We start from the raw sequence: 14,274 nt of genomic DNA on the forward strand, positions 1-14,274 counted from the left end.
ACCCAAGTCCCTAGCCATTTCAAAATTTCATTCTGAAGGACAAATTCTAAAACGAAGAGAATACCAAAAATAGTCCAATGATAGTGGGTATCTGGTCTACCAAGCTATGAGCCAGTAGACAAGAATAGCAGCCAAAGGTCCCTGCTCCTTCCTGCCTCCAGATTCTCAATCCAAGAGGCATAGCTAGGTTCCAATTAGCTCGAACAATGTGTCCCCTGGGAGAGGGGACATTCTAATTTGCACTGAATATTTCTGCTGGGCTAGAACCAAAGACCATATTTTCCTAATTATAATTTTGAATAATACGAATTGAAATATGAGCAACTACTTCAGGAGATTCAGCATTTACAATAATAAGGGTCTGGATGTAACAGGCTAAAGGATAAATAGAATTCTTAACATCTATGGTATTCTTTAACATTGATGAAACTTCACCTCCAGTCTTCCCGTTTTCTATGCATTCCAAATATGAGCATAATCATATTGCATGGGAAAAACATAAATTATTTCATAATAGCAGTTATTCTTATAAAATTCCTTACTGAAGTCGATGGAAAACTAATTGATTCCCTGCAGACAGTTTTTGACTCAACATACATAAATTTTAAAACTTGACAGGGCAAAGTAGGAGCAATTTGTAATCAGTCATTGGGGTTTAGTTAAGGAAGTGGGTTATCAATCAAATAGCCATTTTCTTAAACTGCTTAATGTGGTTTCAAGAGAAGCTGGCTGGCCTCTTTTCACTGATGGGGAAATCCAGCGTGATCATGAATTCCAATGCCTATTCCCATTGACATTGCTACCAGGAGTTCTACTTCTAGGATGTGTCCAATCTGAGTCTTCTAGTAGGCACTCGATAAATGTTAATTAGTGGCAAGTCTCCTACCATGTCTACCGTGCTAGTAATGACACATTAGAAACTCTCTAGCTGCTGCTCAATTGAAGAGAGTTCAAATATGACATTGGACAGGAGGTTTTCTCCTATGAGGGCAACCTCACCTGACTCCCAGTATGCCTCTACTCCTGCCCTTCTCGGGATCATGTACTCAGCTTGCATACTCTAGAGCACCCTGAACCCTTTGGACACATTTCTCTGTGGTTGGTTGCTTGGAAACTATTTCCGGGGGTGGCTCTCATTTCCCTAAATCAATGATTAGCTACTTGAAGGAAAAGATCATGGCTACTTGTAAATATCCCTCCCATAGCACCCAGTCAAGTCCTCTATCCAGCATTCATTCACTAAATGCTTGCTCACTGTCTAATCTCATTACAAAGGAAACAAAAAGAGAAATGCAGGACACCTTGCATTGTTTTCTCAGTTCTCATCTCTTCGAGTTGTGTCCCAAAGGAAAATCCTCCTATGTCCTTGGGGTAGAAGGGCCTGATGGTGAGGCATCAGTCTTTTCTACCACGCAGGCAGTGTCAACTCCAACAGTATTATCTTATACTAGGAGGGACAATGATACATGGAGATGGAGGAAACCAGATCTTCCAATATATCAGGCTGAAAAATGACTAGGCCTGGTTTAACGGCCCCCAAAGGCAGTGGTGTGATGCTTCACCCTTACCCATAGCACACAGCAAGAGGAGAGAGAATAAGGGAAAAAACATGGAAGGGGAAAAAATGAGAACTCAGCAAAATCAGGCCAGCTGAATGAAAGCCAAGGCTGTGGCCTTTTAATATAACCAAATCAGAGCCTTCATTTCTAATCTTCTCCAGAATCGGGAATGGGGCAATCAGTATGTCATGTCATCATTATGATAGAGTAAGTGATGGAATTAAAGATACTGAAGTACAATGGTTTCAGTCATTCAGACGCCTAAGATGTATTGATCCCAAGGAAAGAGTTCAGGGTTAAAAGTAGAAAGACTTGGGTTATAGTCCTTAATATCCATCATGAGCTGGGTCCTAGTATAAAGTGACTAAACCTCTTGGGCAAATGAATAAATCTCGTATTTCCGGCTATCTATGTAATACAGTAAAATGTTTTCCGGAACAATAACATTCAAAATATTATTGAGCCAGTGTGGTATAATGGATAGCTAGCTCATTTTGAATCTAGAAAGACGGTTTCAAACTCCTGTCTCTGACTCCTACTGGCTGAGTGACCCTGGGTAATTCACCTAACCTTTCAATGCTCTAGCCCAGTGATGGGCAAACTTCTTAAAGGGGGCCATAGGAAAGGAAATGCTCATCTGTCAGTCTATTTCTAAGGCAACTCTTTCGAAGTTTCATTGTATTGTATCCTACTCATTGTATTCGTCAGATTAGGAATAATGTTGCCCAGCTATAGAACATTTCAGGTGGTCATAGTTTGCCCATCACTGCTCTAGGCAATCTTCCAAGACTATCATTTAGAGAAGGTGTCAGCCTGAATTGGTCAAAGCAGTTTCCACACTGACCAGTTCCCTATTCCAATATAAGCGTGGTATAGTGACTCCGCAGTATGATTGGGAAAGGTTCAGAAGGATCAGATATAATAACCACGCTTCCGACAAGAAAGATGACATAGATTCATTTCAAGAGGTCTTTAAGTTCTTATTGATATCATTATTGTCTGTTTTGGCATCATCTTATTTTCTGAATATAACCCACCACTACCACTGAGCAAGCCAACCCCTCTAACATCAATTTTAAAAGGAAATTAAGCGAGGCTAAATTGTTATTGTTCAGTCATTTTGGAGACTTCATTTCGAGTTTTTCTTAGTGACAATACTGAAGTGGTTTGCCATTGCCTTCTCCAACTCATTTGACAGAGGAAGAAACTGAGGCAAATACAGTAAAGTGACTTGCCCAAGGTCACACAGCTAATAAGTTCCCGGGGCCAGATTGGAACTCACAAAGATGAGTCTTCTGACTCCAGACTTGGAACTCTATCTTCTAGGCCACCTAGCTGTCTTATACATCAACAAAAAACCTGTTATATGCCACATTCAAAACCCCACATTTTCTACCTCTGAAAAAAAGTGGAAACCATTACATTATCTCTTCTTTGGTGAAATTGTCAATAGTTATCTACTAAGTGCCAACTACTTGCCAAGCACCGTGCTAGGCACTAGAGATATAAAGATAAAAAGAGCCCCTACTTTCACAGAACTTCCATTCTCCAGGGTATTACTGCATATTCAGAGACAGATAGAAGATGAGGTACTTGGGCTAAATGACATGAAGGTCCCTTCCTTTTCTCCTTCTGTGATCTCAGAATTTGAGGAGGGAGAGAACACCATCAACTATCAGAAATAACCTTCTGGAAAAGGAAACTCCTGAGTTGGACTTTGAGAGTCTATGGATTCCACAGCAGAAGAGTGAGGCCAGAAGGCATTCAAGGCAAAGGTCCAAAGACAAAAGATGGAAGGTCACATTTGTGGAGTGACTCTATTTGACTTGAACACAATGCAGGAAGGAGAGTAAGGAAAGAAGACGAGAAAGGTTTAACTTCCAATTAGAAATGGAAGAGACTTTGGGTGTAATCTCCCTTCTAGGGTTACAGATGAGAAAACTGAGCCCCAGAAAGTTGAGTACTTTTTTTCAGTCACACAGATCATAAGTGATATAGATACTATTGGAATGGAAATCCTCTACCCCTAAATCCAGTGCTCTTTTTACCCCACCATGCTGAGAGCTTTAAACAAGTGCTTGACAAGTTTGTATTTTATCTTAGAAGTAATCTTGGGCCGCTGAAGTTTTGGGGTAAAGGAGTTACAATATGTGCTATGAAAAAAATCGGTGTCATCAGGGGAAGGAGGTTTCCATATCACCAAACAATGAATGACCTTATATCATGGAAATGAGGACATGGGGATAAGGGAGTTTGCTAGCTAAATTCTGTTTGGGTTTTTATCTTGACAATCCCAAAACCTGAAAGAGACAGTAGCACATTGTGGATCGCCAGCCTCAATCAGGAAGACCTGGATTCAAATTCTGTCTCTATCACCTATTGACTTTTTTACCTTAGGCAAATCGCACAATCTCTCAATGTTTTAGGGAGATCTCTAAGACCATAAGTGGGAAGACAGGGTCAAATGGTAGAGAGAGTTGCCTCACTGAGTATTCCCTACCAATGAAATCATAAGTCTAGTCCAGTGGTTCCCAAACTTTTTTGGCCTACCGCCCCCTTTCCAGAAAAAAATATTACTTAGCCCCCTAGAAATTAATTTTTAAAATTTTAATAGCAATTAATAGGAAAGATAAAAGCACCTGTGGCCATCACTGCCTCCCTGGATCGCTGCAGCACCCACCAGGGGGCGGTAGTGCCCACTTTGGGAATCACTGGTCTAGTCTAAAATGATTGTTTTAGATGCCAGCATGTAATAACCACTTGTTTAATGTTCAATAAATTAGTAACCATAGAATGAAGCAAATATCTATTAGTTAGAGATTCTACCCTCTAAAGTTTTGTGTGTGTGTGTGTGTGTGTGTGTGTGTAGGGGTGTATGGAGAAGATATGTATCAGTCCTTTATCTCTCTAAACCACAGAGACGAAGGAGCTGAGCCAACAGGAAGATGAGTACAGATTTTTATGTGTGTCATAGGATCATAGATTTAGAGCAAGAAGGGATTATAAAGGCCATCGATTCCAAATCATCTCCTTGTTTTACCAAAGGAAGAAACAGAGGCTCAGTGCACAATGACTTCCCTCAGGGCCACACAACTAGTAACTGTCAGAGGCAGGATTGGAACCCTGAAAATGCAGCAGTGTATTCCTTAGAGGATGCTGCCTCTCTGGTATCAGGCCCCAGATGAACTCAGCAACAGGAGCTAAAGCACACCCAGAATATACCCTGCATATGGAGTTTGTGCTTAGTCCTTTGACTGAGTCTGGGAACTGAGTCTTGGCTCCTGTAGGCAAGAAGCTCAGAATATATTTTGCAGTGGTAACTTAGGGCTGAGGAAGTACGGTTTTCTCAGACAGTTCAGGGGGCCAAGATCGAGTCAACAGGGCTGGGGTGGGAAAAAAGAAAGGGGGAAAGCAATAATGTACGATTATTAGTGAATGACAACTAATGACAGCAATGCAAGGATCCAACACCACTCCAAGGGACTCGAGATAGAAAAGACAGACGGAACTGATGGAGTCTGAATGCAGATCGAAGTATACCATTCTTCACTTTATTTCCTTCATTAGTTTTTTCCTACTATAAGATATATGTGTCTTCTTTCACTTTGTGCGAACATGGAAATATGTATTCCATGAGAGCACATGTACAAGCGATATCATATTACTTGCTGTCTTGGGGAGGGGAGGAGATGGGAGAGAGGGAGAAGAATGGGGATCACAAAATGTCAGAAAATGATCATTAAAATTATATCTATGTGCAATCTGGAAAAAAATTAAAAAGAAGAGAAAAAGAAAGGGAGGAAAAACTCCATATTTGGAAGCAGGGCCTGGGGGAGGAGGTTCCAGGATAAGGAATGATCCAAGTTTAGTCCCCGAGAGGAGAGCAAGGTTTAAGTCCCGATCTGTACTGGCTTCCATATGTCACACTCTCCAGATCCTGGCCAGGCTCCACTTTGATTAACTTACCTAAAAGTTGGGCTTGGAAGAGTATTCCAAACAATTCTCAGGGCCAAGAGTTTTTTTTCCCTGAATATTACAATGCATGAAAGGTTGAGAATGTCAGAGGAAGCCAAATGTTTCCTGTTTGACAGATCAAACCTCTGCAATGAGAACCTTTGCACAAACCAGTTTGGGTGATGGATACCATTCTGAATGCTAATAAAATACCTCCTCCCTTCTCCCCCCGATCCCTACCTTCCTCGATGCTATTTTCTTCCAGACAAGGTTTGGAAGTGGCTTCAGGCTGATTATAGTGTGTACCCAAAACTGTCAATATGTAGTAAATCAGTCTGTCAGCATCTGTAACGCCTGACATTGTGCTAAGGTGCTGGCTGCATCCATTACCAGAATACCTCAGCAGCCTGCCCTGAACACTCTCTCTTCCTCATTTAAATTCCAAGGGGACATCTGGTACCTTCAGCACTGGCTGGCACTCGGGAGCGCTGACCTCTCTGCAGACAGACTCTCCCCAGGAAAGGAGGGGAGGGGGTGGCATGGTAGAGAACTGTTTAAAAAATTAATCACAGAAAACAAAAACCTATGACGAAACTGAGGTTGTATGCTTGTTTCTGCTGGGGTTTTATGCAAGTCTTGTGGCCAGTGGGATTTCTTCTGCTCTTCAGTTAGCGGGAATGTTTATGGACAGATGTCCCATCTGTCAGCCTCTGGGAAGGAGGCAATCCCACCACCCCAGAACAGTGGCCAAAATTGACTATTTAATGCCTCAGCATAACAATAGGACATTAAAGTGAATTGATGGATGTTTTTTAAAATATCCTGAAAATGGAACTGTTCTATGCCTGAAAAACTACCCTATCTTATGATAAACTAAAAACAGGATTTAAAAGAATATATATATATATGTATATGTAATATTAAATATAGATCATATATATTTATATATTTCTACTCTAATGTAAAATCTAAAACCCAGTAAAAAGAAATTATTCTTTTTAAAAATTGGCCCTCTTTAAAATTAGTAAGCAATTGTCCATAAATAAAACACACAGTAGTCGTATTCTGATGGCTCATCATCATATGAAGGCTGGACTCAGTTCCTAAAGATTGCATAGGCCAAGTGCAAGTTTCAGAAGGCGCTTCCAAGCTGGAAAGTCCCAGGATGGCCCAGTGATATTGTGTCAACTATATGATAATTGTAGTTAAGAATAGAGGGGATCATCATTAGCAGGTTAGCCATTAAGTGATAAGTTCTCAGGTCATGGAAGCCCATGAAAGAAGAACATATCCCAACCTTCAGTCCTGTATGGCCCCCTTCACATTAGGAAGTCTAGTAGCAGCAGATTAGTGATCAGAGGGTCAGGAAGTGCTGAGGACCATAAAATCTCAGAGTTGGAAGGGACCTCATCGCCTGTTGAGTCCAACTCATACCTAAAAAAGCATCCCCACTACAACATATTCAAATAGACATCATCATCCAGCCTCTGCTACAAGACCTTTCAGGAGGATGAACCCATTATTGACCAATCAACATTTTTCGAGCGCCTACTAGTTGACAGGCACTGTGTTTAAGAGCTAGAGATACAAAAAGAGACAAAAGACAGCCCCTGCCTTCAAGGAAGACATTCAAATGAGAAAAATGGCATACAAACAAATATATACAAAGCAAGTTATATACAAGAGAAATAGGAAATCATTAAAAGAGGGAAAGCATTGGAATTAATTGAAGTTAGGAAATGCTACATGTAGAAGGTAGGATTTTAGCTGGATCTTAAAGGAAGCTAGTGAAGTCAATAGTCTCAGTGGAGGAGGGAGAGCATTCCAGGCTTGGAGGGCAGCCAAAGAAATGCCTGGAGCTGTGAGATGGAGTCTCATTTACAAAATTGCCAGGAGACCAATGTCACTGGATTGCAAAGTACATGATGGGGACTAAGGTGTAAGAAGAAAGAAAAGGTAGGAGGGGGGCAGGCTATGAAGGGCCTTGAATGCCAAAGAGAGTACTACTTCCCAAAGTAGCTCATTCCATTCTGGCCAGCTCAAATAAATAGCAAGTTTGGGTTTCTTGTTTCTTTGTTTTTCTTAATCTTTCTTCTTCTTATCAAAGGTAAACTTGCCTCTGTTCCACCTTCCTTTCACTGCTCCTGATCCCGTCCTCTGAGGTCAAATGGAACAAGTCTAATCTCTATTATTCCAAAGCAGCTCTTTCAATTTTTGAAGATAGCAAGCATATTTCCCCTGAGCCTTCTCTTCTCCAACTTAAGTATCCCTAGTTCCTTAACTGAGCTTTATATGATATGGCATAGCCTTGAAGCCTTTCATCATTCAGGTTAATACCCTCTGGATATTCTCTGGCTTATCAAAGTACTTACTAAACTGTGGCGTCCACGACAATATTTCATACATGATCTAACTAAGGTAGAGTACAGTGAGAATATTGCATCCTGACTCCTGGAAGCCAAGCATTTCAATATAATCCAAGATCACATTAGGGGTTCTTTTGGCTGTTGCCTCAGACTCGTATTGAACTTTTTACTCTACTAAAACCCTCCAGCTCCTTTTCAGATAAATTGCTATAGAAGCAGCCCTCCAACATCATCTACTTGTGAAGTTGAATTTTTGAATGCAAGTATAAGACTTAATAGGTATTCTTATTAAATTTCATCTAATTAGATTCAACCTAATGATATAGCCAGTTAAAAATTATTTTAAATTATGACCTTTTAATATGGTGTTTAACTCTCCCTCTTCCAAGGTTTGGGCCATCTGCAAGTTTAATAAACATGCCATCTATATCTTTCTCCAAATAATTGATAAATATATTAATGGGACCAAACACAGATCCCTGAGGGACTCTACTGGAGATCTTCTTCCAAACGAATGTTGAACCACTAATGAATGCCCTTTGAATCTGTCCATTCAATCAGTTTCTGAAATAATCTAATTGTATTTTTGCTAGTCACATTTTGATCTTTTCTTTCAGAAGAGTACAAGATACTTATTAAGAACTTCGTGAAAATCTAAGTAAACTGGATCTGTGGAACTATATCTATAGTCTTGCTGAAATCATGCTAGCTCTTTGCTTCCATTTCTAGATGTTCACGAACTATCTCTTTAATAATATATTCCAGAGGGACAGCTAGGTTGCTCAGTGGTTAGAGAGCCAGGTCTAGAGATGGCAGGCCCTGGGTTCAAAGCTGGACTCAGATACTTGCTAGCTGAGTGATCCTGGGCAAGTCACTTAAGCCTGATTGCCTAGCCCTTACTACTATTCTGCCTAGGAAATATTATTACTATTAACTTAGTATTGATTCTAAGATGGGAGGTAAGAGTTTAAAAAACATAAATAATATATTCCAGAATTTTATCAGGCAATTGAATCACACCTGTTTTAAACCATTGGTAACATTCATTTCACTTTTGGTATTCTCAAATGAGATAATTATTCAACAACGAATGGGCTGACATGGCATTAAAAGAACTGGGCCATGTCAATGCTGACATTCTCAGGACAAAATAAAGCAGAAGCCATACAAGATCTCTTGTTCCACAGGAAGATGGCTCCCAAACAGATGAAGATATTGGCAGAGTTGGTTTCATCGTGTGTCAAAAAGCAACAAGCAATAATTCTTGTAGACATTTGCTTGTTATACGTCAGAGTGTTTATAATGAACGTAAGCATTGCTACAATTAGAACAATATCATTTTTCCAGAGGATCATCGTCATTAATTGGGAATGCCTCTTCCATTTGGACTCTCCAAAATATTCCTCATGACAATGCTTTCATGAACGCATTTGTCCAGTTTTTAGATCTCAATGGTTACTGCTAATCAGAGGATTTTTGAAAATAATTATCTCTGCACTTTTAGCTATCAGATAGGATGGAAGACAACATGTACTCTTCAATCCAGTGAAGCTAGCCTTCTGGCTTTTCCACAGACAAGGCACTCCATCTCTCAGGTCTCCATGACTAGAATGCCCTCCCTCCTCCACTGTGACTATTGACTTCTCTTGGCTTGCCTTAAATCCCAACTAAAATCCTACCTTCTACAGTAAGCCTTCCCCAACCCCTCCTAATCTCAGTACTTTCCCTCTTTTAATTATTACGGATTTATCCTGTATATAACTTACTTCATATAATATGTGATTTCTTGCTGTCTCTCCCATTCAACTGTAATCTCCTTGAGGAAGGGACTGTCTTTTGCCTTTTTTTGTATCTCCAGCTTTTAACACAGTGCCTGGCACTTAATAAGAGATTAATAATTGTTGATCGATTGGCTGATTATCAAGAAGTGACACACAAACTTAAGAGGAACATGAATTGAACTTGTTTTTGGATAGGTAGAAGGAATTCCCTCTGCCAATGCAATCTTATCTGAAATACATGGTCTTAGTAGAAAATGGCTTGAAGCATTGAGAAATTAAGTAAGTTACTTGCTCAAGGTGACACAGTCATTATGTGTCAAAGGTGAAACTTAGACCCAAGTGTTCTGGATTCAGGGTTGGCTCTCTACATAGTTCTATGGACTATATCTCATTCCAATCTGAATATATGACAGTAATAAGAACTGATATCTGTGTAAGTCTTTAAAGTCGGCAAAGGGCTAAATCGAAATCATTTCATTTGAGTATCATAATAACCCTTGTAAGTAGTTATTATTCTTGCTCTACACATGAGAAAACTAAAGCCCAGAGCTGATAACTAACTGAGGTCACATGGGTAGTCAGTGACAGAGCTAGGACCCAAACCAAATCTAGGCCTCTCTGATTCATCTCTCATATCAATACAAGTAAAAACACTCTTTACCAAAACTGGGGTGGTTATTGTTCAGTCATTTCAGGCATGTCCGACTCTTTGTGACCCCACTGGGGTTTTTTTGGCAAAGATATTGAAGTGGTTTGCCATTTCTTCTTCCAACCCATTTTAGAGATGAGGAAACTGAGGCAGATAGGATTAACATCTAAAAGTGTCTCAGGTCACATTTGAATGGACTTTAGGCCAGGTAGTCTATCCACTAAGCCACCAAGCTGCTCCTTTACCAAAATAAAGGAAGATAAAAGTTTGAAACATATTCAATATTTAAGGTGGAGCCATACCAGTATATACAAAATACTACCAGCAACCTAATAAAACTATCCAAAATAATTTGCAGATTCATCGCTATACCACACTGCCAAGGTGTTTTCTTTATAGGTCAAGAATTTGAGAAGAAACCGCTAACACAGTAGCAATGAAGGAGGTTTAGCATCAGATATCAGGCTATGGGAGAGTCATAATCATCATTTTTTAAGTTTTTTTAACTTTTTAAATTAAATTTATTTATTTTAAAAAAATATTTTTCCATGTTTATATAATTAATTTTCTTGCCCCCTTCTTCCTTCCCCCTGCCAGAATCAACAAGCCAATTAATTAATTAACAACATTTTTCCACATCATAACTATTTGATAATGGTTAAAAAAATTTTAAGTTAGCCAATGAGAGAGACTAGGAAAGTAAGATGCAGGGACAACTGAACATAGCAGCTTAGTAATCCTTAAACCAAAGAACACGAACTGCTAAAGACTGAATTCTCTATCCAAAAAGAACTGTTGAAGAAACTGAAAAGGTAGAAATTGACTTGACTTTTACCTAATATAATAAAATTAATTCCAAATAGATAAGTGACCTTCATGCAAATAATGATAACATTAAAAAAGGGAGGCAATTGGAAGAAGAGATCTTTCAGATCTAGAGTGAAGGGAGGAATTCTTAACAAACAAGAAATAGAGTGATAAGAGGGGAATCATTTTGAATTGCCCATTTTTAAAAGCCTTTTCCACAACTACAAATCACTATAGCAAGAGGACACTGAAGGCTAAAAAGGCTAAGGGATTTGGTCAAGATTATACAGATAGTAAATGAATGAGTCCAAACTTGAACCCAGGTGCTGTAATTCCAAGTCTAGCTTTCTTTATACAGTTCCATGAGGAACAAAGCAAGTAAAATGAAGAGAACAATTTATGCAATTACCCCAACAGCATGAAGAAAAACACCATCAAAAGACAGCAGAACTTTGAGCAATGTGATGACTCTAGAAGACTGCTATGATCTAGGTCAGCATTGGCAAAGGTTTTCAAGATCGTGTGCCCAAATTGCAACTTCAAACTGCCTGTGAGCCCTGAGCCCTACCCTCCACATTGCCCCAAGGCACTGGAGAGAGGAAGTGCTTGCACTGGGCAGCTGGACAGAGGGAGGGAGAATTCCAAAAATGGCCTTAGACACTGTGGAGAGGGGGAATGGAGCAGCCCTCCCCATTCTGGCCCAACACCTGTGCCATGGCTTCACCCACATGGATCTAAATGCTAGAGTACTGGGCCTAGAGTCAGGAAGACCTGAGTTTAAATCCAACCTGTGTACTTACTAGGTGACTGACTCTGGACAAGTCACTTAACTTCTGTTTGTCCCAGTTTTCTCATCTGTAAAATGAGGATAATACCATCTACCTATTAGGATTGTTGTGAGGATCAAATGAGATATTTGTAAAAAGCACTTAGCACAGTGCCTGGCACATAGTAGGCACTATATACATACTTATTCCTTTTCCTTCCTTTTCTTTCTTGATCACAAAACATAACCTCTCCCTCTTGGCCCAGAGGTGGTGAGCAATAGGTCCAGATTGTGACATATGTTAGTTCATTATGTACTTTTCCTAACTATCACTTGTTACCAGGAAGGGTTCAATTATAAGGAGGAGGTAAGAGATGGAAAGATGATTATTTGGGTAGTGACAATTGTTTTAAAAGCTTCAAATAACATTCATTTTTTTTTAAACCCTTACCTTCCGTCTTGGAGTCAATACTGGGTAATGGTTCTGAGGCAGAAGAGTGGTAAGGGCTAGGCAATGGGGGTCAAGTGACTTGCCCAGGGTCACACAGCTAGGAAGTGTCTGAGGCCAGATTTGAACCCAGGACCTCCTGTCTCTAGACCTGACTCTCAATCCACTGAGCTACCCAGCTGCCCCCTAGCATTCATTTTTTTTTAAAGAAAAGAAAGTTTGTTTTGCGACATGGCTAACATGGAAATATGCTTTGCATGAATTCACATGTCTAATGGCCATCAGACTGCTTGCCTTCTCAGTGGGGGAGAGAGGGAAAACTGAATTTTTAAAAATGAATGTTAAAAAAGGAAGCTAGAAAGGAAACAACATGCCTTTTAATAAATGAAGGACAAAGAAAGCAAGTTCTGGATATCGAGGGAATAAAAAAGAATGAATCTGAGAATACAAGATTTCCTTTAAGTTTCACCCCAAACAGGAGCCCAATATAAATCTCATTAACTAGGCAAAGGAATGAAAACCAAGTTCAATGCTGATCCTTAGGGACCTCTGAGTCTAACTACCAGCATTAAGAAAGCCCACGTGACTTACCAAAGGATTCATCTTAGAAGGTAATTCACCATAGGTTTCCTTTAAATCGTGGCTTCCCCAGTGCATTTGAAGGTTGGTTTACAGATCATTAACTACTTGACATAGAGCTGAGGCAGGGGAAGGAGGGCAGAGAAAGGTTTCTGAAGTATTTGGAGCCCCTGTCCATTGAAGATCAATCAGAAATAAAGACAAAGCAGCTGTAAAATAGTAATGTCAGTCAGTGGGGAAATGGGATTGATTTACACGGCCCCTTCCAGGAATGCATTCATTGGCTAATGGAGGTACACTTGTAGACAGTTTCAAATCAGCCAGGGCTATTCTCTGGGCACTTTAGAGAACTAAATGGTGAAGACTCAAGAGTCCTGACATGTTCTGAGGGCCGAGATTACAGGGAAAAGGCAGGAATGTCAATGACCATCTAAGGTCACACGTCATCTGAACTCCACATTTCCAAACCCCTTCTAGTCAACACATTAAACTTAGTCTTAGTAACTGAGCCCTGGGAGATCTGCTCCAATTAAACATAGTTTGAAAGTTGCGGGGAAGGTGGGGGGAGGTAATTCAAGAACCAAAAAGCCCTGGTGTTTTATTAAACCGTGATCTTCTCTTCCAGGAATTTCAGGAACTCATTTGATGAATCATGTAATACTACAGGGCCCCATTACTACATGCTAACTCCATTCCTCATACTACATAATTGAATAAGGAAAGCCAATGAATGTGTTTATTCATGTAATTAATACATAACTCCCAGCATTAACACGGTGTTTCGGGTGTGCTGTATTAGCCTCTGTGGATTGTTTCTCTCTCCCCCACCCCGCTCCCAACATTAGTGGCAGATCTGCCGGTAACTGACATTGATAGAAAAATGTCTATTTTCAACGATTTGCTGTTTTTTGCCAGACTGGCCGCCTCAGTGTGCATTACCAAACAGTGCAAGGCTCTCAAGGCTTATATCCTTTCATGATTGCATTTTTATGAGTAGCTAATGATATTGAACTATCTGGTTGGCCTACTTTTGCCAAGAGAAACATGAGAAGATGGGCTCAGTCACATCTACCATTCCGGGAAGACGTCACGATAGCGCCACCACCGCTAAAAGGATCCTGCCCCCAAACAGAAAGGCAGCAACCATCAGATTCTCGCTCGTAATCATACAGGCAACCGCCCGGGACAATGAACATCTTTCAAATAAAATTAGACAGGAATAAAGAACCCATCATTAATATGGGAAAGTCATGAAACATTTAAATGTTTCTCTGTCTAAATAGCTAGTGCTGTACTTCGTAATCAAATTGAACACATCAAAATGCCTTGATTTCAAACTTGGAAGGTTGGTTTGCAATTCTTTTT

This window comes from Gracilinanus agilis, chromosome X, assembly GCF_016433145.1.
Source record: "Gracilinanus agilis isolate LMUSP501 chromosome X, AgileGrace, whole genome shotgun sequence".
NCBI lineage: Eukaryota > Metazoa > Chordata > Mammalia > Didelphimorphia > Didelphidae > Gracilinanus > Gracilinanus agilis.